We start from the raw sequence: 26,070 nt of genomic DNA, 5'->3' as shown, positions 1-26,070 counted from the left end.
TGTCCATGGCTGAAATTTGGGATGGAACTCCCATTCCTGGGCACTTCTGTTGAATTCCCAAGGGAATGGGGGTTGAGGCAGGCAGGGAACATGTGGTGGGATGGGGATGGAGATGGAGCAGGGACACCTCGGTCACCTCTTCCCTGGACACCTCCAGGTTATGTCCATGGCTGAAATTTGGGATGGAACTCCCATTCCTGGGCACTTCTGTTGAATTCCCAAGGGAATGGGTGAAACAAGGAGGGAATATGTGGTGGGATGGAGCAAGGTCATGTCAGTCACCTCATCCCTGAACACCCGTGGCTGAAGTTTGGGATGGAACTCCCATTCCTGGATGCTTCTGCTGAATTCCCAAGGCAATGGGGGTTGAAGGAGGGCTCAGCCATCTCCCCAGAGCTCCCCAGTGCCTTCTCCACCTCTTCCAAGACCACCCCTCCCTTATTTGTTTCATTATCCTCCTGCAGCCAGCTGGAATGGATTTTGGGAGCACAGCTGGTGTCCCTTTGTCCTTCCTCCTGCCCCATTTCCCCTGGAGAGGCTCCCCAGTGACTCCTGGCCCTGAGGGCCCCCCCAGCATTCCCTGTGCTCAGGGACACCGGTGCTGGATCCTCCCGGCAGGTGGGATTTTCCAACCCCGTGGAATATTCAGGCATTGATCACAGTTTTTTGTAGGAGACACTGCAGATTTCACCCTCCTGAGAGGTTTTTTCCATCTTCATCCTGTTTTTGGGGCTGTGGGGTGAGCAGAGGCTGCTCCTGCAGGGACACGGGATGGACAGGGACATTCAAGGACAGGGATTTGGGACAAAGTGGAAGCAGCTGCTCGCTTTGGCTCTAAAATTGTTCAGTGTCTGATTTTTTGATGTGGAAAATGGGGTTTTTCTGTCCTGTCTCACCTGATGGTTCTTCGTGGGGTGATTTGGTGGAAATTTGTCAGTTGTGTGTCCCAGCTCAGCCTTGGAACATCCAGAGCAGGGGTGGGACAGGTGAGGAGTCCCACAGCTCCTTTTCCCTCCTGGCATCAGCCTGATCCTGCAGAAAACCCCTTGGAACTGCAGGAATCCCTTGGTGATTTTTTTTTTTCCTGTTAAGGTTGGGATTGAAAGAATTTGAGATGGTATTTTGTGTTTGGATTTGGATGTTTATTATTTTTATTTATATTAGTAAAATACTGTAAAACTCACAACTTATAAGACTATAAGTTATAAAATGGCTCTGTATTTATTTTGATAAGGTCTTTTAAGGAAGAACGGTCTAATTAAGAAATGATACTTGCGTTATTTTTATTTTTAACTTAATAACTAATTATTTCTTCCTCATAATGTGGACTTTCTGATCTAATTAGAAAATATTACTTCAACTTATGAAGAAGAAGGGCTAGCTTCTGCTCTAAAACTTTAATTTTGTCTTATATATTTTACTATATTTTAAAACTTTAAGTTTTTTGCGAGGTGATATTACACACTTTTGTTCAAACTACACGCTCATAATCCCAGTGCTCTAAATTAATTTTGGAAGCTTTCTTTATGCTCTCAGGTCAAATGCAGCGTTCTCTTGAGGGTCTGTGCCCTTCAGCACAGAAAGTCTGAAATTCTCAGCATCTGGGGTTCCAGAAATCCCTTTTGGCCTGAATTTCCTGGAGCATGAGGGAACTGCTGTGGCTGTGAGGGGTCAGCTTTGGATCACTGTGCTCCTGGTCAAGGAATTTGGGATTTTCTTTGGTCCTCGTACCCCAATAACTCCTGGTTTGCATTCTGAAGGAAGTGGCAGGTGATGCATTCTGGGTTTAGGGCGTAACTTGGGCTCAGATTCTCTGGTTTTGCTGTCCCAGGTTTGATTTAGGAAAGCTGAAGGAGGATTCTTTGTAGGCTGAGTGTGTCTCATGTGGAAAGTGAATAAAATCCATTTTAAGGTGAGCAGGCCTTTAGCAGGCTGGGCTTTGTAGGGGATTCTCCTTCCCCGGGGGATGCAGCCCTGCTGCTGGTGGCTCTGGTTTCCCTCCAGCCCTTCCTGAGCCATCGGGAGCAGGACGTTAAAAATAAAAAAGAGCAACTTCGGTCATGTTCTTTAAAGGGCAACAATTTCTTCAGGTAATCGGAGAACTGAGGAGTGGTTTGGGTTGGAAGGGACAGGAACAGTGCAGGAACACCTCCCATGGACCAGGGTGCTCCAAGCCCCAGCGTCCAGCCTGGCCTTGGTTTCCAGTGGCTTTGGATTCCACAGACACAGAAGGGAAAGGAGGGAAGACAGAGAAGGAAGAGGAGGAGAGGCACGGAAGGAAAAGGCGGGAAGGCACAAGAAGGAAAAGGAGGGAAGGCACAAGAAGGAAAAGGAGGGAAGGCACAAGAAGGAAAAGGAGGGAAGGCACAAGAAGGAAAAGGAGGGAAGGCACAAGAAGGAAAAGGAGGGAAGGCACAAGAAGGAAAAGGAGGGAAGGCACAAGAAGGAAAAGGAGGGAAGGCACGGAAGGAAAGGAGGAAAGACACAGAAATAAAAGGAGGAAAGACACAGAAATGCCCTTCTTGACGAGAGCTCCTCTCCCACCCTCTGGGCTCCCCTGCCATGGCCAAGGAGGTGACATCCAGCAGATCACAGGGCTGGCCTGGCCTGACGTGCAGCTGATTCCTGTGGCAGAGGCTTTATAAGGATTGAAGTTGGGATTTGTTGACTGTTCTTATCTGTCAGGCTCCCATCGCTGTGGTGTGGCTCCAAACCAGCGCAGGCAGCTCGTAAATCTGAATTATCCCTCACTGCTCTGGGGTGAGGGCATGTTTATTTTATTTATTTTATTTATTTTATTTATTTTATTTATTTTATTTATTTTATTTATTTATTTATTTTATGTAATTTATTTATTTATTTTCCACCATCCCACGGCTGCTCTTGAGGTGGTTTCTCCTTCCCTCCTGATGTCTGTGGGAATCCAGCTCCTTTTCCCATTGTTTTTCCGCTCTCATCCATGAGCTTTGCTCTTCCCTTGGCTCCCGTCGCTCTGGGTATTGCAGAGTGAGGGAGCAGCCATGAGAGGAAAGGAAAAAGGAAAGGGAAAGGAACTGGTGATGTTGGTGCTGGAGAGGCTGTCAGCACATATTCCATAGGTGTATCCAGGGATTCCTGTGTGGATCCCAGCTCCTTCTCCATAGTGAGTTCCTTAGTATGGCACAGATTTTTTTATACATCTATATTAAAAATTATTTTTATATATATGTATATATGCATATACAAGGTCATGGAGGGACAGGACACAGGGAATGGTTTAACTGAGGGAAAATAGGATTAGAAGAGGTTTTATGGAGGAATTCCTGGCTGGGAGGGTGGTGAGGCTCTGGGATGGAATTCCCAGATTTGCTGTGGCTGTCCCTGGATCCCTGGCAGTGTCCCAGGGCCAGGTTGGACACTGGGGCTGGATCCACCTGGGACAGTGGGATGTCCATAGCAAGGAGATGAACAGGATGATCCTTAAGGTCCCTTCCCACTCAAACCGTTCCATGATTTTTGTCAACTTTCAAAAAATGTCCATTCTACTAAAAAAAAAAAAAAAATTAACTGGTGTCCACTTTGTGGTGTAAAAGATCAAAAATCTGTTGTAGTGGTAAATTTGGGACTGAGGTGTAGGAAATTTAGCAGCAGCTTTGGGGAGGAATTTGGGATAATTCCCTTTGGACTGTCAGGTTTGGGGTGATTTGATGGAAACTTGTCAGTTGTGTGTTCCAGCTCAGCCTTGGATCATCCAGAGCAGGGATGGGACGGGGGGGAGTCCCACAGCTCCTTTTCCCTCCTGGCATCACTGAGCCTGCAGAAAACCCCTTGGAACTGCAGGAATCCTTTTTTGCCTGATTTTCCTGGAGCAGGAGCGTGAGGGAACTGCTGTGGCGTGAGGGGTCAGCTTGGATCACTGTGCTCCTGGTCAAGAAATTTGGGATTTTCTTTGGTCCTCATACCCCAATAACTCCTTGTTTGCATTCCAAATCCTTCCTTTAGGAATTCCAGGTCAGCTTTGTGCACAGGAAGAGAGGAATTCCCAAAGCTGAGCTGGAGGAGCCCGGCCGAGCTCGAGGCCTTGGCATCGGGGCTGGGATTTAGGGTCATTCCCATGGGAGGTGCTTTGGCCTCATTCCTGTACTGAAAAAAGAGGGATTTGGTCATCACAACCAAACAACTCCAATCCTACGTGCACTTAGAGTGTGAAAAATCAGATTTCACCCGGAATTTTCCTTTCTTTTGGGGTTTAATTGTGGGGGAGTTGGGGCGTGGGGCCTTTGGGAAGGGGTTGGGAAAAGCAGCTCGGGGTTGCCACTGTGCATTATTAATTTGGTGTGTGCAGGCTCTGGGGTTTCAAGGGCAGGCTCCCACTTCCAGCGTGTTCACTGTGGCTTTCCCAGAGTTTTCCCAGGGTTTGACAGGCTGATCCAAGGCTTTAGCTCTTGGAAACCACTTCAGTGGGGCCTGGGAGCCACGGAGATTATCCAAGCTGGAGCAATCAATCCCTTATGTCCTGAACTGCTGGAGATCCAGGCCTGAACTTCCCTTCACTGACTCCTCGGACTGAATCAACTCTTTTTTTTTGTAAAAACCAATTTTTAAATCATTCCTCCTTTTGAGTTACGGGCAGAGTGAAGGAGGCTGGGATTGGGAGCCCTCGAGTTGGAGGCAAATGTGGGCTTTGTATTGGAGCCAGGATTTATTTTATTTTACACCATCCCGTGGCGGTTCTTGAGGTGGTTTCTCCTTCCCTCCTGATGTCTGTGGGAATCCAGCTCCTTTTCTGTTGTTTTTCCAGTCTCATCCAGGGGCTTTGCTCTTCCCTTGGCTCCCGTCACTCTGGATATTGCCAAGTGAGGGAGCAGCCGTGGAAGGGGAAGGAAAGGGAAAAAGGAAAAGAAAGGAACTGGTGGTGTTGGTGCTGCAATCACAAATTCTCAGCCAGGTGGGAGAAGGGGAGGGCAGATCCTGCTGGGGGCTCAGCACTTCCAGGGAATGAGCAAGGGAAGCAGGAAAGGCAGGGCTGTGTCCTGGGGGAATCCTCTGCTGCGGGGTGCAGGACGTGGACGTGGCACTCCAGGGGCTGTGGTGTCCCTCCTGTGGCCATCCCACGGGATCTGGCCACATTTGGGTTCTTGGGAAGCTGAATTCCAAGGGATTAGTGAGGAGGGGTTGGGTTTGAGCAGGAATTGCTCTGCTGGAAGAGTGGTCAAGCTCTGGGGCAGCTCCTCGCGGCAGGGGTGGAGGGACCATCCCTGGAAGTGGTCAGGGACAAGTGGATGTGGTACTTTGGGATACGGTTGAGTGGGAATGGGGTATTTGTAGAAAACTTGGACCCTGTGATCTCAGAGGGCTTTTCCAACCTTTCTGATTCTGTGGGAAGCCCAGGGGAGCCATTGGAAAGCTGTAGCTGAAGGAAATGAATGGAATAAGTTTGTTCTTAGCTGGTGGAGATCTCCAGGCCTGCACTGCTGGAGCTGGTCCTGCCTGGACACCAAAATCCAGGAGTCAGGAGCCTCCAATCCTTCAGAAACTCCCTCAGCAGCTCCAGTGGTCCCAAATCCCTCGTTTATTTCCTTCCCATCCCCATTAACTGTGTTAGAGCCTGTCTGAAGTGTGAGGTTTCACGTCCCTTCCAGGTTCCCTCGCCTTTCCCGTCCCCGTGATCTCCGGAGGTGCAGCTCATCCTTTCCAGCTTTTTTTTGGGAAGAATGGAGCACGGCCACTTTCTCATTTAGATGAAAAAAAGCTTTATAGGGTTGTTTTTATACAGAAAGTCTCCAGTTGGGGCTGGTGATCAGTGAGGGGCAGCCTTTTGTAGTGCCTGGGTAAATCTGTTCCAGCGCCACGAGCAGACGGGTGTTTACATTAGCGTGTTAATTCCTTATATTTGGGGAGTTCTGATCCATGGAAAAACAAAGTAATGAAAGGGTTTTTTTATTCTTTTTTTCCCCCCCTCTTTCTCTCTCTCTCCATAAATTAGAAACATTCACTTTTAGGGAGAAAAAAAAAATTGTGAAGTTAAAGGCAAAATTATGGCATTTATTATCTTGAATTTCCATGACTGGTTAATTTTGCCTGTGTGTGGGTGGCTAAATAATCCTTCTGTTTCCGAAATCTTCCCGAGGAATTCTTTGTTAGTGCAGCGAGACAGACGCCCACTGTGGAGAGTTGAAATGGTCAAATCCCAAATCCCATCCTGGGGCCGGGGATGGTGGATCTGCAGAGGGACTGAAGGGATTCCTCATTCCACAGGGTAATCCCTGGGCTGCTCACATTTGGGAATTCCAAGTGAGGAAGGGGCAGGGATGGAGCTTCTGTGGGATTGAAGCTTCTGCTCATTCAGAGATGGCTCTGGAGCATCTTCCCTGGAGGTTTGGTGAGGGAACACCTGTGGAAATGCAAAGGGGCCTCCTGCCAATGCATGGAAAGGGATTTGGGATAATTTCTGGGTGTCTGCAAGCCAAGTTCCTCCTATTTTCCATCTTCATCCCTCTCTCCCGGTGTAGCTTTTTATTCTGAAGACTTTCAGAGCCCTCAGGAACTGCTTTGCTCTTTGCCCATCTGTGGTCATGGAACTACGGAATAGTTAGGTGGGAAGGGACCTTAAATCCCATCCAGTGCCGCCCATCCATGAGCAGGAACACCTCCCTCTGTCCCAGGTGGATCCAAGCCCCAATGTCCAACCTGGCCTGGGACACTGCCGGGGATCCAGGGATTCTCTGGGAATCCCAGCCCAGCCCCTGCCCACCCTCCCAGCCAGCAATTCCTTGCCAAGATCCCAGCCCAATCTCCCCTTGGCCAGTGGCAGCCATTCCCTGTGTCCTGTCCCTCTGTCCCTTGTCCCCAGTCCCTCTGCAGCTCTCCTGGAGCCCCTGCAGGCCCTGCCAGGGGCTCTGAGCTCTGCCTGGAGCCTTCCCTTCTCCAGGGAACATTCCCAGCTCTCCAGGCTGGCTCCAGAGCAGAGGGGCTCCAGCCCTGCAGCAGCTCCGGGGCCTCCTCTGGGCTCTCTGCAGCAGCTCCACGTCCTCCTGCTGTTGGCCCCAGGGCTGGGGCAGCTCTGCAGCTGGGCTCTCACCTCAGGGCCACAGGGACACCATTCCCACCTTGCCTTTGGGATCAGCCCAGGGCTGAGCAGGGGTTTGTGTTCTGGGCCATTCCAGCCTCACCCACAATGTCCCAAATCCCTCTCCCAAGGGTCCTGGTCCCTCTGGAGCAGACCAGGAAGGGCCACCATCCAGTGGGACACCCAGGCTCCCCCTGCCTGCCCCATCTGGGCCCTGAAGCTCAGCAACCCCATTGAGAGGCACTTTGGAGCCATTTCATTTTATAATCCTGAAATGAAGGCGTTGTGGAGGGGGGGGGCCCACAAATGACATCCTTGATTTGGGATTTCATCCTGGCTCACACAGTCCCCCGGGAAGGGCTCACCCCAGTGCCTCGCGCGCGGCCCTTTTGAAAGCCGAGGCTTTTAGGAGTTGAACGTTGTGAATACCTTGGGCTCAGTGGCATATGCAGAACAAATGTGAATCAAACACAGAAATAATTCCTTCAGGAATGTTATTTATTGATGTGGGAGCGCAATACTACGCTGTTTACAATAGAGAGTTAAGTGGGATTTGGGGTTTGCTGGGAAGTTGACAGCTTGCGGTCCCGAGCAAAATTTCTGCCTTTTGTGGGATGAAAGAAGAAAAGCTGTGCTCTTGAAATGGTTATTTAGAAATGATTGGGAAGTTTGTTCCCTTTCCAGGCGGGGGAGAGGCTGCCAGGCCTGCGGTCGCCGCAATGGTGAAATTTTGGATGTGAAAGAGCTCACAGAAGTCTGTTTGCATTAGAGTAACGAGATAAAGAACCTCGCGGGGCTGGCGGGGGACGCGGGCGGGAGCGCAGCCCTCCCGTTCCCTTTCTCACGGGTGAGCCTTGGAGCAGGGAATCGCCCAGGAAAGGAGCCCGTGGCTTGGGAAGGGGCTGGGAGATGAGACAGAGCTGTGGCAATGAGCAGGCTCTGTCACCTCTGGCTGCCTCTGTTGGGTTTTGGTGCCAGCGGGGTTTTTTGGGGCAGGTTTCTGTCCCTTCCCCTCCTCGGTCCCCCTTGGAGGTTCCTGACCTGCAGCACCAGCACTGGGAAGCTGGCAATGAAATCTGGGCCCAAGAGGAGGAAGTGAGCTCCTCGTAGATTCCCTTTTTCCATTCCGTGCCAGAGGCTTTTGCCATAAAAGTGCAAATTTGGTGCTGACACGGCTGCTGGGCTCTGCTGGCTGCCTGCTCCGTGGGACGGGGCGCAGGGAATGCTGTGCTCTGTGGGCAGGCTGGGAATGCTGTCACATCCAGAGCAGGTCCCAGGGCCTGGTGTGTCCCTGTCCCTGCTCAGCCACACTGAGCCCAGTCCTGCTCTGGGAGCGGTGACATCCACCCCCCTTCCTGCTCGTGGGTGAAACGCTTGGGATAGCTGGGAGGAATTCCCAGGGAATGACCTGGGATGATGTGTTTGGAGGTGTTTCCATGGAGTGAGGAAGGGGCTCCAGGGGGTCCTGCAGCAGTTTTTGGGCAGTGAGTGGATCTGTGGAGGCAGAGTTGGTTTTGTCCAGGGATTGAAGGACAATCCAGGTGTTCACCCCGACAGAGCCCAGCCCGGAGGAGAATTCCTTGGTTTGGCACAAACCTGTGCTCATCCTTCCAGGTGTTTTGGGTTTTGTTTGGGATCCTGCCATCCCTGCTGGATGGGAACGTGGCAGAGATCCCATGGGAGCAGCAGGATCCCGTAACCCTGAGCCAGTCCTGACCAGAGCCTGGAGTTTGTGGGGCCAAGGAGGTTCTCCAAGTGCTTGGACTTGGCAGGAAGGTCATGCCATGGAATAGCTGCCCTTGGGATTGGCTTTGTTACACCCTCAGCACTGGGGTGTCTGTGCAGGACCAGGAGTTGGACTGGGTGATGCCTGTGGGTGCTTCCAGCCTGGGACATTCCATGGTTTTGTGATCTGCTCCTTGTTCTCTGGTGCTCACCAGCCACTGCTGGCCCAGGAGGTGACGTGGGATGGTGGCACTGGGACATCACCATGGCTGAGGTTGGGGTGGTGTCACCTCTGCTCTGCTCAGAGCTGGTTGTGGTGCTGCCCAGGGTTTGCAGGACACCAAAACCCTCTGAGGAAGGAGGTTTCCATCTCCAGTCCCACCAGGCTCTGCAGCTGCTCTGGCTTTGCTTGAGGCTGTGTTTTTTCAGGCCTTGAGGTTTTGTATGAAAGATCCTGAAATGGGAAAAACCCCACACAAGCAGAGGATAGGAGAATTTGGGGTTGGGTTTGGAGCCTGGATGTGCAGGGAATGCTCTGGGGTTGGGTTTGGGGTCTGGATGTCCCTGTGCAGGGAATGCTCTGGGGTTTGGGATTTAGGGTCTGGATGTCCAGGGAATGCTCTGGGGTTTGGGGCCTGGATGTGCAGGGAATGCTCTGGGGTTGGGTTTGGGGTCTGGATGTGCAGGGAATGCTCTGGGGTTTGGGGCCTGGATGTGCAGGGAATGCTCTGGGGTTGGGTTTGGGGTCTGGATGTGCAGGGAATGCTCTGGGGTTTGGGGCCTGGATGTGCAGGGAATGCTCTGGGTTTGGGTTTGGGGTCTGGATGTGCAGGGAATGCTCTGGGTTTGGGTTTGGGGTCTGGATGTGCCTGTCCAGAGCTGCTCAGCAGCACCCTGGGATCACTCAGATCACCTGAATTTTGGGATCTTTGATCAGGAGCCTCTCGCTGTGGTGTTCCCCACCTGTGGCCTGGGCCCAGAGGGCTCCTGGGCATGGAGGGACAGTGCTGGCATCTCCTGCCCTGCTCTGGTGTCCCCTGGGGCAGGATGGTGTCCCCTGGAGTACAGTGACATCCTCTGGGGCAGGATGGTGTCCCCTGGGGCACAGTGGTGTCCCCTGGAGTGTGGTGATGTCCCCATGAGTATGGTGACATCCCCTGGTTCAGGACGGTGTCACCTGGAGCAGGATGGTGTCCCCTGTCCCCTCTGGGCTCCCTGTCCCTGCACTCTGCAGCCCCAGGGGCTCCTCCTGGGTGCAGTGGCCGTGCCAGCAGGGCCAGAGGGTGGCAGTGGCCAGGTGCCACCCTGTGCTGTGCCCTGGTGGCATTGCCAGCCTGGAGGGGTTCGGAAGCTCCTGCTGGTGGCACGTCCACCAGCACCGGGCCTGGCTGTCCCCACAATGTCCCCACACTGTCCCTGAGGTGTCCCCGAGGTGTCCCCGGTACCGCGGGCGCTCGGAGCGCCGGTCGAGCCGGGCAGGAGTTTGGGTGAGGTTGTGCAAGAGCTCTGCTGTCAGATGCCAACTATTTGTTTACTCCTTTCAAGACGCAGCATAATGAGTTTGTTTACGAGGCCCGGGCTGGAGCAGAAGGAACCCATTTGATGGTTTGGGGACATCAGCTCTCCGAGCATCGCTTACACAACACAGTGACCTGAGCGGCTTTTGCACCCTGGTTCTGCTAATTAAAAACCCCCCGAACCTTCGTCCTCCAATCCCAAAGCATAATTGGATTTTCTCCTCATTTGTTGTTGAGTCCCTGTGAAATTCCTGCGGGTTGTTTTCAGGGATAATTTGGGGCAGGCTCCGTGTTGTGGTACCACTCAAACTGGCCCTGTGTGGTCACTGAGGGGTGACAACCTGCAGGATGGGTCCCTGAAGAGTTTGGGGCAGGTTCAGGGGTAAAACCAGCTCTGGACAGAGCTCCTTGTGTTTCCTTTTAAATTCTGCAGTGCACAGCTGGGTGAAAACCACTTTTCCCTGGAATTCTGTGTGGTGTTGCTGGATAATGGGAATATGGGGATAGCCTGAGCTGCTGTTGGCACAGAATATTGAGTGCAGCTTTTATTTAGGGAGTGAGGGGCACACCCAGGGACGTGCTGCCTGCAGGGGCTGGGTCTGATCATTCCTGGCTGTGGCTTCAACGGGAGTGGAAAATCCACCTAAAAGTTGGGTTTGGGATACTCCAGGGAGCACTGGAGGGGTTCTGAGCCCTGCTGTTCTGTGGGATTCCCCTCTCAGCCACACATTTTCTGGGATCTCTTGGAGCTCTTAAGCTTGGTTTTCCTTGATGGAAATACCCAACTGGGATATCCATAACGGGACAGGTTTTCCAGGGAAGCTGTGGCTGCTCTGCATCCCTGGAGGTGTCCAAGGCCAGCTTGGAGCACCCTGGGATAGTGAGAGGGTCCTTGCCCATGGCTGGGCGTGGAGTGAGATGATCTTTAAGGTCCCTTCCCACCCAAACCATTCCATGATTCCACGATTCTGTCCCAAGGGATTGTGATGGGCCTGGCAGCTGCTTGGTGTCACCTTCAGGTGACACTTGGGATCCTCCCATGGTGTCCTCTCCTCGTTCTGCTGCAAACCCTGCAGGCTCTGAGCAGCTGGCTCCTCCAAACCCTGCTGACCCCAGAAGTTTGGGAATCTTGTGCTGATCCCTGTTTAAATCCCAAGCTGTGGCACACTGAAGTCTCCTGCCGTTGTTGTCTTCCCTCAGCTCATCCCCTTCCTGTGGCTTTTCCAAACCTCCTCATCCCACCAAAGTGACCTTTGTCCCTCATTCTGTTCCTGTTTCAGTCCTCGAGGGAAGAAGCCACAAAGGCAATCCTGGAGTTTTATCCCATTCCTTCACTGATTTCCGTTGATTTTCCTGATTTTTGGTGTTTGGTAACATTCACCTCCTGCAGCCGCCTCTGAAACACAGAGATTCCCTGGAATTCCTGGTTGGTGCAGGGTCCAGCTGCTCCATCCCCTTGTTCCAGGAGGCTGGGCAGTGTCCTGACATGAGTGAGAGCCTGGAAAAGTGGGGATTACGGAGAGAGAACCCCCTGGGGTTCAGGAAATGAGAGCTTTTCACTTTTCCTTGTGGGAGAATGACGTGGATGAGCTCACCACCGGCTCCTGAGCCGTTCCTGCCCTGAATTTGAAAGGTTTAAACCTCAGAAATTATTCCTAGAGCCTGGGAAAGCGTTGGAATATTTCAGGAGGGTTTGGGAGGAGCAGAGGTGACTTGGGAAGGTCCCTGTTGGAAGAGCAGCTTCAGAGGTGCCTCCATGAGGAAGCAGGAGAGGGAATTCCCTGTCCCAGGGAATTGGGTTGACATCCAGGCAGAGTGTGGGAATTCTGGGGTGGAGAGGGAGGGAAATCATGGAGAGAGAATTCCCTGGTGTTTGGGAAATGAGAGCTCAGGTGGTGGGACAACAGGGATGAGCTCACCACCAGCTCCTGAGCTGTTCCTGCCCTGAATTTGAAAGCTTTAAACCTCAGAAATGATTTCTCAGAAATTATTCCTAGAGCCTGGAAAAGTGTTGGAATATTCCAGGAGGGTTTGGGAGGAGCAGAGGTGACTTGGGAAGGTCCCTGTTGGAAGGGCACCTTGGAAGGTGCTTCCATGAGGAAGCAGCTGCTGCCCAAGAGCAGCAGGAGAGGCCCTGTCCCAGGGAAGTGGCTTTGGTTCCAGACAAATGGTGGGAATTCTGGGATGGAGCAGCAGTGCTGAGCTCTGTGGACACCGCTTGGCTGCTCCCAATTCTTTTTTTGGGAGCTGGTGGCTGCTTCTGGTTTCAATCACGGCTCCGATTGCATAACTGGGAATGTTTTCCTGTTTTGATGTCTATTAAAATCCCAAATTGCTGCGAGCGACCCCGTGCACGGAGCACGGAGCTCCTGCCAGGGGCACTTACGTAACAATTCTGCATTTAGAGGTGAAACAGCCCGTCCTTCTGGGCTTCTGGAAGGAAGAAATCCCAGCAGGAATTGCCAGACAAGGAGAGGTGGCAGACGAGGGAATGAGGAGCTGGGATTTAGGAAGGGCAAGGTCGAGGAGAGAGGCCAGAACAGAAGAAGCCACGGCAGAGCAGAGTGAAATGAGAGAGTGGGAAGGCTGCCGGGGGTTTTTAGGGAGCTGGGAGCTGTTCCCAAATCCCAGGGTTTGTATCTGCCTTGGCTCCCAGCAAGGTAAATGGGTTCTAAATGAAAACCATCGCCGCTGCCGTTGGATTGCTCTTGGAAAAGGAAGGATTTCTCTGTCCAAGGAAGGTTGTTCTGCACCTTGTCTGGCTCCCTGCTGCTTCTGATGACTTCTGGTAGCTCAGACCTCTTAACTCCAGCTTGGAAAGCAACCCCGTCTCCTGCTTTCCTGGGAATTTTTACCCATCCAGTTCCCTTTTTTCCCTGTCTTTGCACCATTTCCTCCCTGTATCTCAGACCTTTAAAAGTTCTTATTGCGGTCCCGGAGTGAGAATTGAATTTCTTGGCATGGAAATTTGAACTCAGCCTTTTCTTGGAGCGGGCCCAGGCAGCTGGGAAGATTTGCTGCAGCCATCCCAGCAGCAGGAATTCCGTGCTGCAGGAATACCTGGAGCATTCCCTGGGCATGGCTGGGGGGGAGCAGCTGCAGAATTGGGGCAGAACCTCCTTAGGCTTTGGACCACGGGCTTGGAACTGGAATTGTGTGAGCAGAGCAGGCTGAAGTCCTGGGATAATGGTTGGATTGATGATCTTGGAGGTCTTTTCCAGCTTTGATGATTCTGGGGGGGAGGTGAGGCCCCAAAGAGCACCTTGGAGGGTGGGATTTGGGGACATCCTCCTGCCCTTTGCTTCCCAACCTGCAGCATCCCCAGCCTCGTGCTCTTTCCCCAGGGAGATTTGTGGCTGGAGCTTTTTTTGGGAACCTGGTGTGTGGGTGATGACAGCTGCAGGGAGTTATTCTGGAGGGATGGGGAATTCTACACCAGCCCTGACAAAAACTGTGTGGCCGGAGCAAAGGCCCCGGCGTCCTCCTGCAGCCTCAGCTCAGCCTTGCTTCCTCTGGAGGATTCCAGAAGGATAAAAAAAGAAGCTGCTCATTTAATTTCCTTCCTTGGAAGAGCCAAAACCAACAGTGTAAAACCAGACACATGGCAGGGGAAAAAAAGCCTTTGCAAGGCCTCTCCCCCCCGGAGCAGGCCGGGATTGTTGACATTTTCCTCTGGGTTCCTGCTGCTGACCTTGGTGATCCCGAGCAGGAGCCAAATTTGCGGGTGCCCCCGGCCCTGGTGCACATGTGTCCATCCTTGGGGAGCACCAGGGCTTTTTCCAGAGCAGCCTTTGGGATGACAGAGCCAGGGAAGCGCTGGGGTCAGGGAGGAGCTGTTGGGAAGCGCATGGAAAATCAGGCCCCGAGTGATCCCAGGGATTCTCCAGCATTCCTGTTGTTGTCCCAGAATTCTGGAGCCTCCTGGGGGATCCCTCAGCTCCTCCATGGAGTGTCCCAGGCTCCCTCAGAGCTGTGGAGGGCAGGACGTGGATGTGCAGCCCCTGGGATTGCTTTGGGAATGCTGCTGGAGCTGTGGTGTGGCTGAGGCTGGAAAAGTCCTCTGAGATCTTGGAGATCATGGAATCCAACCACCGCCAGGGCCACCACTGCCCGTGTCCCCAGGTGCCACATCCACAGGGCTGGAAATCCCTCCGGGGATGGGGACTCCAGCCCTGCCCTGTCCAGATCCTTCCCGTGGAGGAATTTTCCTTAATGTCCAACCCAAACTCCTGCTGTGTTTCCCTTGTGTTGTGCCATTGTGGGAAAACCAAATGAATTTGGGAAAACGGCCTTGGGAGTGAGGTGTTGACCTTGCTCAGGTCCTTCAGATGAAGTTCCAAAAGGGAGCGGCCTCAGGCTGGGCCAGGGGAGGCTCAGGGTGGACATCAGCAGGAATTTCCTCATGGAAAGGGTGCTCAGGCCTTGGAAGTGCCCGGGAGGTCTGGAGTGCCCATCCCTGGAGGTGTCCAAGGAATTCCTGGATGTGGCACTCAGTGGGGATCAGGCACAGCTTGGACTGCATGGTCCTGGAGGGATTTTCCAGCCTCAGGGATCCTGGGATCTGAGCTGATCCTCAAGGACAACCCGAGCACCACCTCCCCAGGGATTGTGGTGAAATCTGGGAATGTCCTCCTGGAAATCTGCTCCTCCTCAGAAGCGTTCCTACCCCTGCCTCCTCCTCTGTTGGTGCTGCCAGGTGATTTTTGGGGTTAAAACCAAGTCTTGGGGAATAATGAGGATTTTTGGGAGCACACGCTGACAGGGAATGTGGCAGAAGGGTTGGGAGGGGCAGAAGTCTGCAGAGAAGAGGCAGAGTTCAAGCACTGTTGGTATCTGAGCTGCTTCTTCCTCTCTTTAGGTTCAAAAATGGCAGGTGGAAGGGAAAAAACGACGTGTGAGGATGGAATTAGAGACAGGAATAACTGGGCAGGATTGACTTTGGGAATTTGTGATGTTGATAAGGCTCAGCTTTGGCTCAGAACATTTTCTGAGATGTTTCAGAGAAAGGAAATCGTGCCAGAGCCTCTCCTTGCTCCCAGGTGTGTCTGGAGCGCAGGGATGGAGCAGCAGCACATCCCTACAAGGTTCCACCCTTGGTCTCTCAGTGAATTAATTCTGTTTAATCTCAGGGGTTTGAAGGAATTGAGTTTAAATGAGGATTTCAGGCTTTTGGGAGAATTCCTACTTTTCCAGCGTGGTGTGGGACTCACTGTTTGGTGCAGATTCTCTCTGATGAGGCTGATTTGCTCAGTACCCCAGTAATTTTATTTAAAACTTCTTAATTTGGGGATTCTTGGTTGCTCCAAGCCCCATCCAACCCAGCCTTGGGCACTTCCAGGGATTGGAACTCCACAAACTAAAAAAACCTAAAATTAAAAATGAATTTCAGGTCAATTCAACCTTGGCAAAAATGACTTTTACAGAAGAAACCTCCATAATTCCCCTCTGATTTCTGACAAGGAGCTGCCATTGTCCAGAAATCCAACGAATGTCTGAATCAGAGGGGATAAAGTGGGGAATAATTCAGCTGAGCAAATAATGCCTCTCCATAAAATGGCCTGGAATAACACGCAGAGGACTGGAAAAACACGGCAGTGACCAAGGAAAACACCATCATATCCATATTAATTTTTCATTTTTGGTTCGGAGAGAAACCCTCGGTCACTATTAAAGTGTATTTTCAATTTTTATGTTCTGTTTCGTGCCCTGATCGAGCAAACCAGGCCTGTTGAGGAACGGCCTTCAGCGTGCCCGAGTCACCTTCAGGGCAAATCAAGCACATGCTTAAAGCTGAGTTTGCTCCCGAGCTCTTTGCTGATCCCAGCATCCCAAATTCCCGAGCCTTGCTGGGAAACTGAAGCTGAAATTTGGCATTGGCTGGAAATTTTGTCGTAGCAAACAGCCAGAAGAGAAGAAATATTTCCCCAGTGTTGTTAAAATACGGAGGAATATTGTTTTAGGGAGAGCTTTTATTGCATTGTCTGCAGCCTGAGAAAGTCCAGAGCAGCGAAATCCGCCCGAAAGCCGTTTTGATGGAGCTGGAATTTTCTAATTCCTCGTGTCAGTGTGAGCGGGATATATGGAGTGCACACAGTGGGATTTTCAAAACAAGGTCCCTGGCAGCTTTAAATAATTATTGGGAATCAAGAAGAGATTAAACAGCCTTCCTTCCACCTCCCATCCTCATCCCTGCTCCCCTCCCTGGGCGGGCGGCGGGAATTGGGGGTGCCTCGGGAAGCTCCCGCTCTGCTCTTGGCCAGGGTTGGAGGATTCCAATTTCCCTCCTGGGTTTTTCTCACTTGGAAAACCCCCCTGGAATGGCGGCACTGGGGAGGTGTTTACAGGAACCCAGCCGGGGCTGTCAGAGGATGGGAAGCGGCAGCAGCCGCTGGATTTGGGAGCCTGGAGCTTCCCAAATTGAAATGTTACAGAGCTGCCGAGGAGCTGGGAGGAGATGGATATTTGGGAAGGGGAGTGTCCGTGGATGGGATGGATGGATTTTATTGTGCTGGCACCATGGGGGGCATCCAGATTCTTGGGATGCTGGCAGCGGGAGGGGCTGGAATTCCTGCTGGGATTCACCAGCCCTGTCTGCAGGGAAAGCTCAGCCCCTGGATTGGCAGCAGGGGTGGCATTGCTGACAGGAGCCCTAACGGGATCCAGGGTCACCATTCCTGCCTTTCCAAGGGGCTCATCCCGGGAATTCCTGGGAATGGCTCTGTCTGGTCCACACAGAGGTTTTGCAGCAGTGTCAGGGCTTGGTGCTGCCTTTGACCTGGGATGCTGAAGGAAAACATTCCACAGGGAAAACAGATCAAATCCAGGCTCAGGGCAGCTCACGGGATCCATCCCGGAGGAGCAGCTGAAGCCACAGGGAGTCTCCTCATTCCGTGTGCCTTGGGAGCAGAATTCCCTGCAGGATCTCACTTCAAGGAGCATCCCTGTGTGTTTATGGTGCCACACACGGAGCCTCTTCCAGGCGCTGCTGAGGGCTGCAGCTGCCTTGGAAAAACAATTCCCTGTCTCTCCTTCTTTGTTCTGTGGAAAGGCACGAGCTGAGGTGGGGAATTCATCCCTCCAGCCCCAAATTCCAGGGATTTGCGGCCCTTCCCACTGTCCCCCCACCTCTGGCTGCGCAGGGAAAGGGCACTGGGGTGTTCTGCAGGTTTTTGGCTCTCTGTGAATTTCCTGGCTGCCTTTTTTAGCCCAAAGGTTTGTGGGGTTTGTGTTCTCCCTGTTCCTCTCTCTTCCCCAGCTGTCAGTTCATCCCAGCCATTTCTCTGAGCTCACTTGGATGTTACTTCTGCTGCATTTCCCATTGCTCTGGAATGTGGAATTTGGGGTGATGGAAACATCTCCTGCTCCTTATCCAAGGACACTGGATGAGCCCCATCCTGGAGATGAAGCATCTCTGGAATATCCTGGGGTTGCTGATTTTAGGGGTCTTTTCCAGCCTCGGGATTCTGTGAATCTCAGCTCTGCTTTGCTCACACAGGTGCAGCAGGTGAGCTCCTCCACTGAGGAATTCCCCTGACCCAGGAGCTCTCTCCCTAAAATATTTTCCATGTGCTGCAGTGGGAGGCTTGGGCAGGATGTCTGGAGTTGAACCCACAAGGATCATGGACTTACGGAATGGTTTGGGGTGAGAGGAACCTCAAAGATCATCTCATTCCAACCCTTGCCATGAGAAGAATCTGTGATAAGGATCATCAGTCCAGCTCCTGATCCTGATCCCAAAATCCCACCCTGTCCCTGGGAGCGTTGTCCAAACGCTCCTGGAGCTCTGGCAGCCTTGGGAGTGTGCCCATTCCCTGGGAGGCCATTCCAGCTCCCACCAGACTTCCTTCCTGAAGAGTCCAGGAGAGCTTTGCAGAGCCTTTACCTCCAAACCTCCCTCGGGAGTCACTTTGGAAAAGCCTGGAGCTGTTTGGATGTGGCAGAGGTTCTGGGACAGAGCGGGACACAGCGGGAAGCACAAGGTGGAGCAGAGGGCTGGAATCCCCTAGGATTCCATCCTGGTTTTGCAGCTCAGCTGTTGATTTCCAGCAGAGCTGGGCCAGAGGAGGGAGCTGCCAGGGTGGGAGCTCAGCTCCTGTTTTCCACAGGGCTCCGGAGCTGCTCTCACGTGGAGCCGCTCTGGGAATGCAGAGATAAGAGAGCTGCATCCATCAGATTGCAATCAGCTTTTGTTCCTCCTCCTACTTCTCACTTCTGAAGTTGGGAACAAACCCAACTTTGTATCAGCGATGTTCCTAAAGGAGACTTCACTTCCACTCTGCTATTTATAGAGGGCCCTTTCCTGGGGCATATGGAGAGCAGCTTGGTTTCCCCATCCCAGCAGCTCCTGTTTGATCTGTTGTGCATCTTCAGGGAATGGGGATCAATAAGCGATCCATTCAAGGTTGAACTGAGAGTTTAAAATGGCTCAGAAGAGCTGGGCTGGATGGGGCTTGGAGCCCCCTGGGGCAGGGGAAGGTGCCCCTGTCCATGGCAGGCGTGGCACAGGATGGGCTTTAAGGTCCTTCCCACCCAACCAAACCATTGTGGGATTCTCTGAGTGCCACAGGCACATCCACGAGGTGCTCAGCCAGAGCTTCTCCTCCACCTTCACCTCCCACCTCCACTTCTCTCCCACTGGCACACTCCACTTCCAGGTTCTTGCCCTCCTTCACATGCCCTGGCCCAGCCTCAGGAATAACTCGGTGCTTCTCCAGCCACCCCTCATTTTCCTGATGTTCTGCTGCTAATCCTGCTCAGTCCAGGTTACCAAGATTAATTAATATTAAATATAAAATCAAGAGGTCTGAGTGTGCAGGAACTCCCTGACATCACTGAAGTTCCTGCAGATTCCTAACGGGGTTGGGAGAGTCATTATTCCTCAGAAAGCTGCCCTACCTGAACTAAAGATCTTGAGGAACCGTAATCAGGATTATCCCACTTGCATTCCCACTTTTATCCATGAACCAAATCCACCACTGCTGCAGCCCCCGCTTGGTCTTTCAGCTCTCAGCAGTTTGTAACATGTTTGGACCATGTCCCAAGCCTCGCTGAAAAGAATTCCAGGACACCTCAAGTGACGTTTGTTAGCCTGTGAGTTGTGCAGCTCCATCTCCACGTTGTCCTTCTGAGAGAAAACAAGGAGTGTGCCAAGATTTCCATCAGCCTCAAATCCTTTCCACACTCCCTTGGCTCCATCTCAGCCTGTTCTGCTGCCATCCACGAGTGACCCAGTTTGGAACAAGCTGAAGCACCCAAGAAGGTTCTTGGTATGAGAGGGAAGGGATTGTGGTGACCTGATCCCATTGTTGTGCTGGGAATTCCATGGAGCTCCATCTCCACGTTGTCATTTTGAGAGAAAACGAGGAGTGTGCCAAGGTCTTCCATCAGCCCCAAATCCTTTCCACACTCCCTTGGATGCATCTCAACCTGTTCTTCTGCTGCCTTCCACAAGTCACCCAGTTTGGAACAAGCTGAAGCACCCAAGAAGGTTCTTGATACTCGAGGGAAGGGATTGTGGTGACCTGGATCCCATTGCTGTGCTGGGAATTCCATGGAGCTCCATCTCCACGTTGTCCTGACAGAAAACGAGGAGCGTGCCAAAAGTTCCATCAGCCCCAAATCCTTTCCACACTCCCTTGGCTCCATCTCAGCCTGTTCTGCTGCCATCCACGAGTGACCCAGTTTGGAACAAGCTGAAGCACCCAAGAAGGTTCTTGGTATGAGAGGGAAGGAATTGTGGTGACCTGGATCCCATTTTTGTGCTGGGAATTCCATGGAGCTCCATCTCCACGTTGTCATTTTGAGAGAAAATGAGGAGTGTGCCAAGGTCTTCCATCAGCCCCAAATCCTTTCCACACTCCCTTGGCTCCATCTCAGCCTGTTCTGCTGACCTCCATGTGTGACCCAGTTTGGAAGAACCTGAAGGACCCAAGGAGGTCCTGGGGATGAGAGGGACGGGATTGTGGTGACATGGATCCCATTGCTGTGCTGGGAATTCCACGGAGCCAGGCTTCCCTGAGATGACAGCTGCGACACCGCTGTCCCACGCTCTGAAGTCTCTCCAAAACCTCCTTTCTTTGCCTGTCGTCTGCTCAGTGCCCTCGGTGAGCCCCGAGCTGGGGAAGTTCGGGCTGTGTTGGGATCAAAGCTGTGCTCGTGTTCCCTGCGAGTTTCAGCGCTTGCGGTGCCGGGTGCCCCGGCCAAGCTCGCGCTGTTCCTTTCAACACCCGCAGCTCCTGCTCCTTCCAGGGGTGATTAGGCACGGAGCTCGAGCGGAGCCGGCGCTCAGGAACTCGTTTGAAGGCCTGGGACGGGGTTTTACATAATCACCAGGAGTTGCTTTAATTAGTCTCAGCAAAATGTTTCAATTTTAGAGCGAAACGTTCCATTTTTTACTGCCCTGCTCGGAGTCACAGCTGAGGCGTGAAGGAGCTGTGAAGAATCAAAGAATTCCAGAGGAGAACGAGGTCACGGAGAGTGGCTTCAGGAGGACACATTTCCACCTCTGGAAGATCCCCAAATCTCCACGCACAGCTGCTCCTCAGCCAAGCACAGCTCCCATCTCCCAGAATCCCAGGATGCTTTGGGTTGCAGGGACTTCAAATCCCATCCCATTCCCACCCCATCCATGTTCAGGGACACCTCCCACTGTCCCAGGTGGATCCAAGCCCCAATGTCCAGCCTGGCCTTGGGCACTGCCAGGGATCCAGGGGCAGCCACAGCCAATCTGGGAATTCCAGCCCAGCCCCTGCCCACCCTCCCAGCCAGCAATTCCTTCCCAATCTCCCATCTCTCCCTGCCCTCTGACAGTGGGAAGCCATTCTTCCCCTCTGATGTTTTAATTATTTTGAGAGGTTAATGACTGATGCTGTGGATTGGCCTTCACAATTCTGAAATGAATAGTCAGGATTTTAGCCTTAAATACAAATATTTAGATGCAAATTCTTCACAGATGGAGTGTTGGAAGGGACCCACAGGGATCATGGAATCCAGCTCTGATGGAACGGGGTTGGATGGCCCCATCCATTCCAGGGAATCATCAGTTCAATCAGGGAATGATCCACATGAACGTTCTGTGCAGCTGCAGGGAGGAACATTTAATTAATTCCGAGGCAATTGCCGTGATGAGCCGGTCCAGCTCCGGACAGGGACATTTTCCCAGCTGCTGTGAGGAGGCCAGATGGGAGCACAGGCTGTTATTAGGGCTTGGCTTGCCCCTCCTGAGGTTCCTGGCAGGTAATCAGTCTATTTTTCCCATTTGGAGGTTTGGATTTTGGTGTTCTGGGAATTAGGCCCGCAGGGATGTCCAGGAGATGTTTCAGTGTGAATGGAAGGTTTATTTTTTTATATTCCCACTAGGAAATATTCCTTGCCCCTGCCAAATACCAGGATGCAAATAGAAATCTCTGGTCTCTGCTTGGCAGCAGACGGAAAACTAAACCAGGCAGGAATTCCTGTGGACTCTTGGGATTTGGTAAAACCTGGTGTGGGACACCTCGTTGCTGCACAGCTTCTCATGGGATGATGAAGGTTGGCAAAGACCTCCAGGATCACATGGAATCTTGGAATTAACTAGGCTGGAAAAGACCTCTGAGATGGCTGAGTCCAGCCCATGACCTCAGAGCACCTTGTCACCCAGATCATGGCAGAGTGCCACACCGCCCAGTCCACCCTCTGGGGTGACCCTTGGCCACCTCTCGCCGTGCCCCAGCCCGGGGTGAGGCTGCTGGCCCTGGTGACCTGCACTGGTTCACGAGGCTTTGTGCCACCAACACCAGACTGGCCAGCTGCAAACAGTCCTTGAGGTGCTGTCCTAACACCCTAAAATCCCTCATCCTGTGTGTTCATGGATTAATTCGGGGATTTTCTGCTCTGGAAGAGGGATTTTTCACGTGCACCCAATGAGGAGTTGGTCATGGACCTCATGGGAAATTACCCGTGGACACAATGAAGGCTCTGATCACCTGGAACTTTTGGTGATGGTTGGTTTTATTTGTGTTTTCCTAATTTATCCCTTGGATGTTTGCTGGGAACTGGCAGGATTTGGGATGAGGTGAGGCTGGGACATAAATGGGGGCCGGAAACACCAAAACCTCAGAACTGTAGAAGGTGAAGGTCGCTCACGTTGGGTTCAGGAATTTATCCTACATATCAAAGTTGGTGATGATGTCATTGGAGAAATTCCATCTTAGGTTGCCTCCCTGAGATCCTAGAAATCAGGTTACAATGGAAATTCATTGATTTTTAGGGAATTGGCTCCCATCTCCTGGTGATCTGTGGGGTCAGGTGTCCCCTGGGTCAGACCCTCTGCTGGGGTGACAGGGAGGGACCTGCTCTGTTCTCATCCCAACCTGTGCAGGTTTCCAGGGAAGGTTTTTTGCTTCAGTGGGATTGTTGGAAAGATGAAGGAAGCCTTGCAGAGGTGAAGTCACTCCTCAGTCCTGTGCTTTCTGTAGGATTTCAGTGCCATTCCTGAAGGTTTTATTTATTGGCTGTGAGGCTGCTGCCGGAGCAGCCCTGGGAGCAGGGAATGAGGATAATTACCAGGAAATTATTCCGTGGCCTTCAGCAGGGCTGCGCTCCCTCTTTGGCTGCAGTCTGGGAAAGGGAGCTCATTCCTGGCCATTCCCAAGGAGGGGAGGGGCAGGATCAGGGATTTCCTGTGTGGGGATCCCCGGATCAGGGATTTCCTGCGTGGGGATCCCAGGATCAGGGATTTCCTGCGCGGAGATCCCGGGATCAAGGATTTCCTGCGCGGAGATCCCGGGATCAAGGATTTCCTGCGCGGAGATCCCGGGATCAGGGATTTCCTGCGCGGAGATCCCGGGATCAGGGATTTCCTGCTTGGAGATCCCAAGATCAGGGATTTCCTGCGCGGGGATCCCGGGATCAGGGATTTCCTGCTTGGAGATCCCAAGATCAGGGATTTCCTGCGCGGAGATCCCGGGATCAAGGATTTCCTGCGTGGAGATCCCGGGATCAGGGATTTCTTGGGCGGAGATCCCAAGATCAGGGATTTCCTGCACATAGATCTGGGGATCAGGGATTTCCTGCGTGGAGATCCCGGGATCAGGGATTTCCTGCATGGAGATCCCAGCGCTCCCTGTGCCCAGGAGCTGCCTGGTATGGACGTGGATCAGAGGCCCTTGGGACCTCCTGGATGTTGGTTTTTTCTTGTAGGAAACCAGGATTGGTAAGAAACGTGGGGTATTGAAGGGTTGATGTTCCCCTGAGACAGCTGCAAAGTACCTGATCCCAAAAAATGCTGTTTGGTGTCTTTGGAGCATCAGGAACGTGGAGTATCCCTGCTTTGGGTGTGGCACAGTCTGTCAGCTGCAGACTTCCTGGGATTTGCACAATCCAGGGAATCACAGAGAGGTTTGGGTCAGAAGGGACATTGAAGATCATCTCATCCCATGGGCAGGACACCTCCCACTATCCCAGGTGGATCCAAGCCCCAGTGTCCAGCCTGGCCTTGGACACTGCCAGGGATCCAGGGGCAGCCACAGCAAATCTGGGAAACCTCTACGAGGATCCCTTGGAAACACCTCAGGGTACACAGAGTGTTGGGATAGGATGGAGTTAAATAAATTTGGATGTGAAATCAGTTCCAATGGATTTAGGATGTCCAAAAGGAATGGATTTTCTCATGGCCAAAATCCATATGGGAGCCGAGGGAGCTGCTTTCCTCTCTCACCTTTGTTGGGAGTGGCATCTTCTAAATAAAATTTTTACTTGATCTTTTCCCTTTCCTCCTGAGCTGCTGCTGCACCTTTCAGGATGTGGAATGGAACAGCTCAGGAAAAGGATTCCAAGGGAGCCATGTGCTGAGCAATCCCTCTGGAATGTTCTCGTGGCAGGTGTTGGTTTGGCTCCACCTGCAGAGCTTCACTTCAGTCCACAGAACGTTCACCTTTGAGCCCTGGGGTTTGTGCAGGGGCACTCCTCACCTCACTGGAGCTGGACAAAGATGGGACAACTGGAATCTTTATCGGTGTTGGAAACAGGATTTGTGGGGCTTGAGGGATTTATTTGATTCATCGAAGAAGGGGGTTTTGGTTTGTGTTTAGAGAACACTGGTTGTAGCCACTGTTTAAAATAACAGCTCTAGGGGTTGAGGAGTTGAAGGTCAGAGCTGGGGCAGGGTTTGGGAGTGGAACAAAGAACTCCAGGGATGATCCATCCAGGCTTGTGGTGGCCATTGCATCATCCCCGGAGAACCTTCGCAATCCCAGTGAGTCATTTTCTCTGAAACTCAAAGTTCCGACCACAACCCCTGACCTCGAGGTGGGCATTCCTCAGTGGCCAGCTCCTCGCCTGCCTTGTTTGGGATCCAGGACTACCTGAGCTCCCTGATGCTCAAACCTCACGTAGGAGCAGTGGATTCAAACTTGTTTTTCTTCTTGTGGCGAAGACCAAATTTCAAAAGCCGAGAGGAGCTGAAAGGGAAGGGAAGCTGAGCTGCAGCTGGGGCAGCCAAGGATTTGGGAGCTGTGATTTGGGCTCTGATAACGCTCTCTGTGTGGCCCTGGGTGAGCTGTTAATCCAGGGGTGCCTCCCTGTGCCAAGCTGTCCAGGAGCTCCGCGCTCCCGCTGGAACCAGGCGTTTTTAACAGGCCCTTAATGTAAATAGGGAATAATTTCCAGCTTTTTATGGATGCTTTGTTCACGACCAAGGGTGGCTGCGTTCAGGGGAGATGCCCATTTTCCAGACCTCCTTCATTTCACTCCTGGGAGATGTTTCTGACTCTTCCAAAGAGGATTTTTCTTGACTCGCGGCCACGGCTGCGGTGCGCGGTGCCGCCAAGTTCAATGTTCTCCTGGATGGAATAAAAACGTGTTTATGGATTTTGATGAAACTTGGAAATTCTTGGAGTGCTGAACTTGCTGCGTTACGGGAAAAGGAATCAAGCTGTGATTCACAGAGGAGCCTGACCCTGGGGGAGAGGGTGGCCTTGGACACCAGGGCTTGGCTGAGTCAGAAAGGGTTTTTTGGTTGTCTCGGGCATGGATTTATTTTGGGAATGATCCCACGGCTGGTATCAGTTGGGGCTGTGGAGGATGAGACGTGGTCTCGGTGCCCCTCTCTGAATTTTCGCTCTTTGTTCCTCTGTATATTTACATTTTTTCCTCACCAAACCATTTCCAGGGTTAAGGGTTCTCTGTCTGTTCTCACTCCAGACCGAGGTGTTTGGGCAGCTTGAAAAGCACAAGATTTTTACAGGGAAATTCACGCTAAATGAGAAGATTTCAGTGTTCACAAAATCTGAGGGTTCAGCACACTGAATCCAGCCAGGGCCCAGCGGTGTCAGTTCTGTGCTCTGGGTTTGTTCCAGGTGCAGAAACAGCTCAAGGTGTAACAATGATGGTTTTCTCATTTCCACCCCTTGACACTCTGGCATTTCATGGAATCATGGAATGGGTTGGGTGGGAAGGGACCTTAAATCCCACCCAGTGCCACCCCTGCCATGGGCAGGGACACCTCCCACTGTCCCAGGTGGATCCAGCCTGGCCTTGGGCACTGCCAGGGATCCAGGGATTCTCTGGGAATCCCAGCCCAGCCCCTGCCCACCCTCCCAGCCAGCAATTCCTTGCCAAGATCCCAGCCCAATCTGCCCTTGGCCAGTGGGAGCCATTCCCTGTGTCCTGTCCCTCTGTCCCTTGTCCCCAGTCCCTCTGCAGCTCTCCTGGAGCCCCTGCAGGCCCTGCCAGGGGCTCTGAGCTCTGCCTGGAGCCTTCCCTTCTCCAGGGAACATTCCTAGGCTCCAGAGCAGAGGGGCT

General features: G+C 52.4%; 1 protein-coding gene across 5 annotated transcripts in view; it reads left to right on the top strand.

The window, feature by feature from the left end:
* The window catches only part of EXOC6B (exocyst complex component 6B), a 296,665-nt gene that overhangs the window by 80,920 nt on the left and 189,675 nt on the right, over positions 1 to 26,070 (top strand). The window lies entirely within an intron of this gene.

This window comes from Passer domesticus, chromosome 4 (genome assembly GCF_036417665.1).
Source record: "Passer domesticus isolate bPasDom1 chromosome 4, bPasDom1.hap1, whole genome shotgun sequence".
Taxonomy (NCBI): Eukaryota; Metazoa; Chordata; class Aves; order Passeriformes; family Passeridae; genus Passer; species Passer domesticus.
This window is presented reverse-complemented; position numbering and strand designations above follow the sequence as displayed.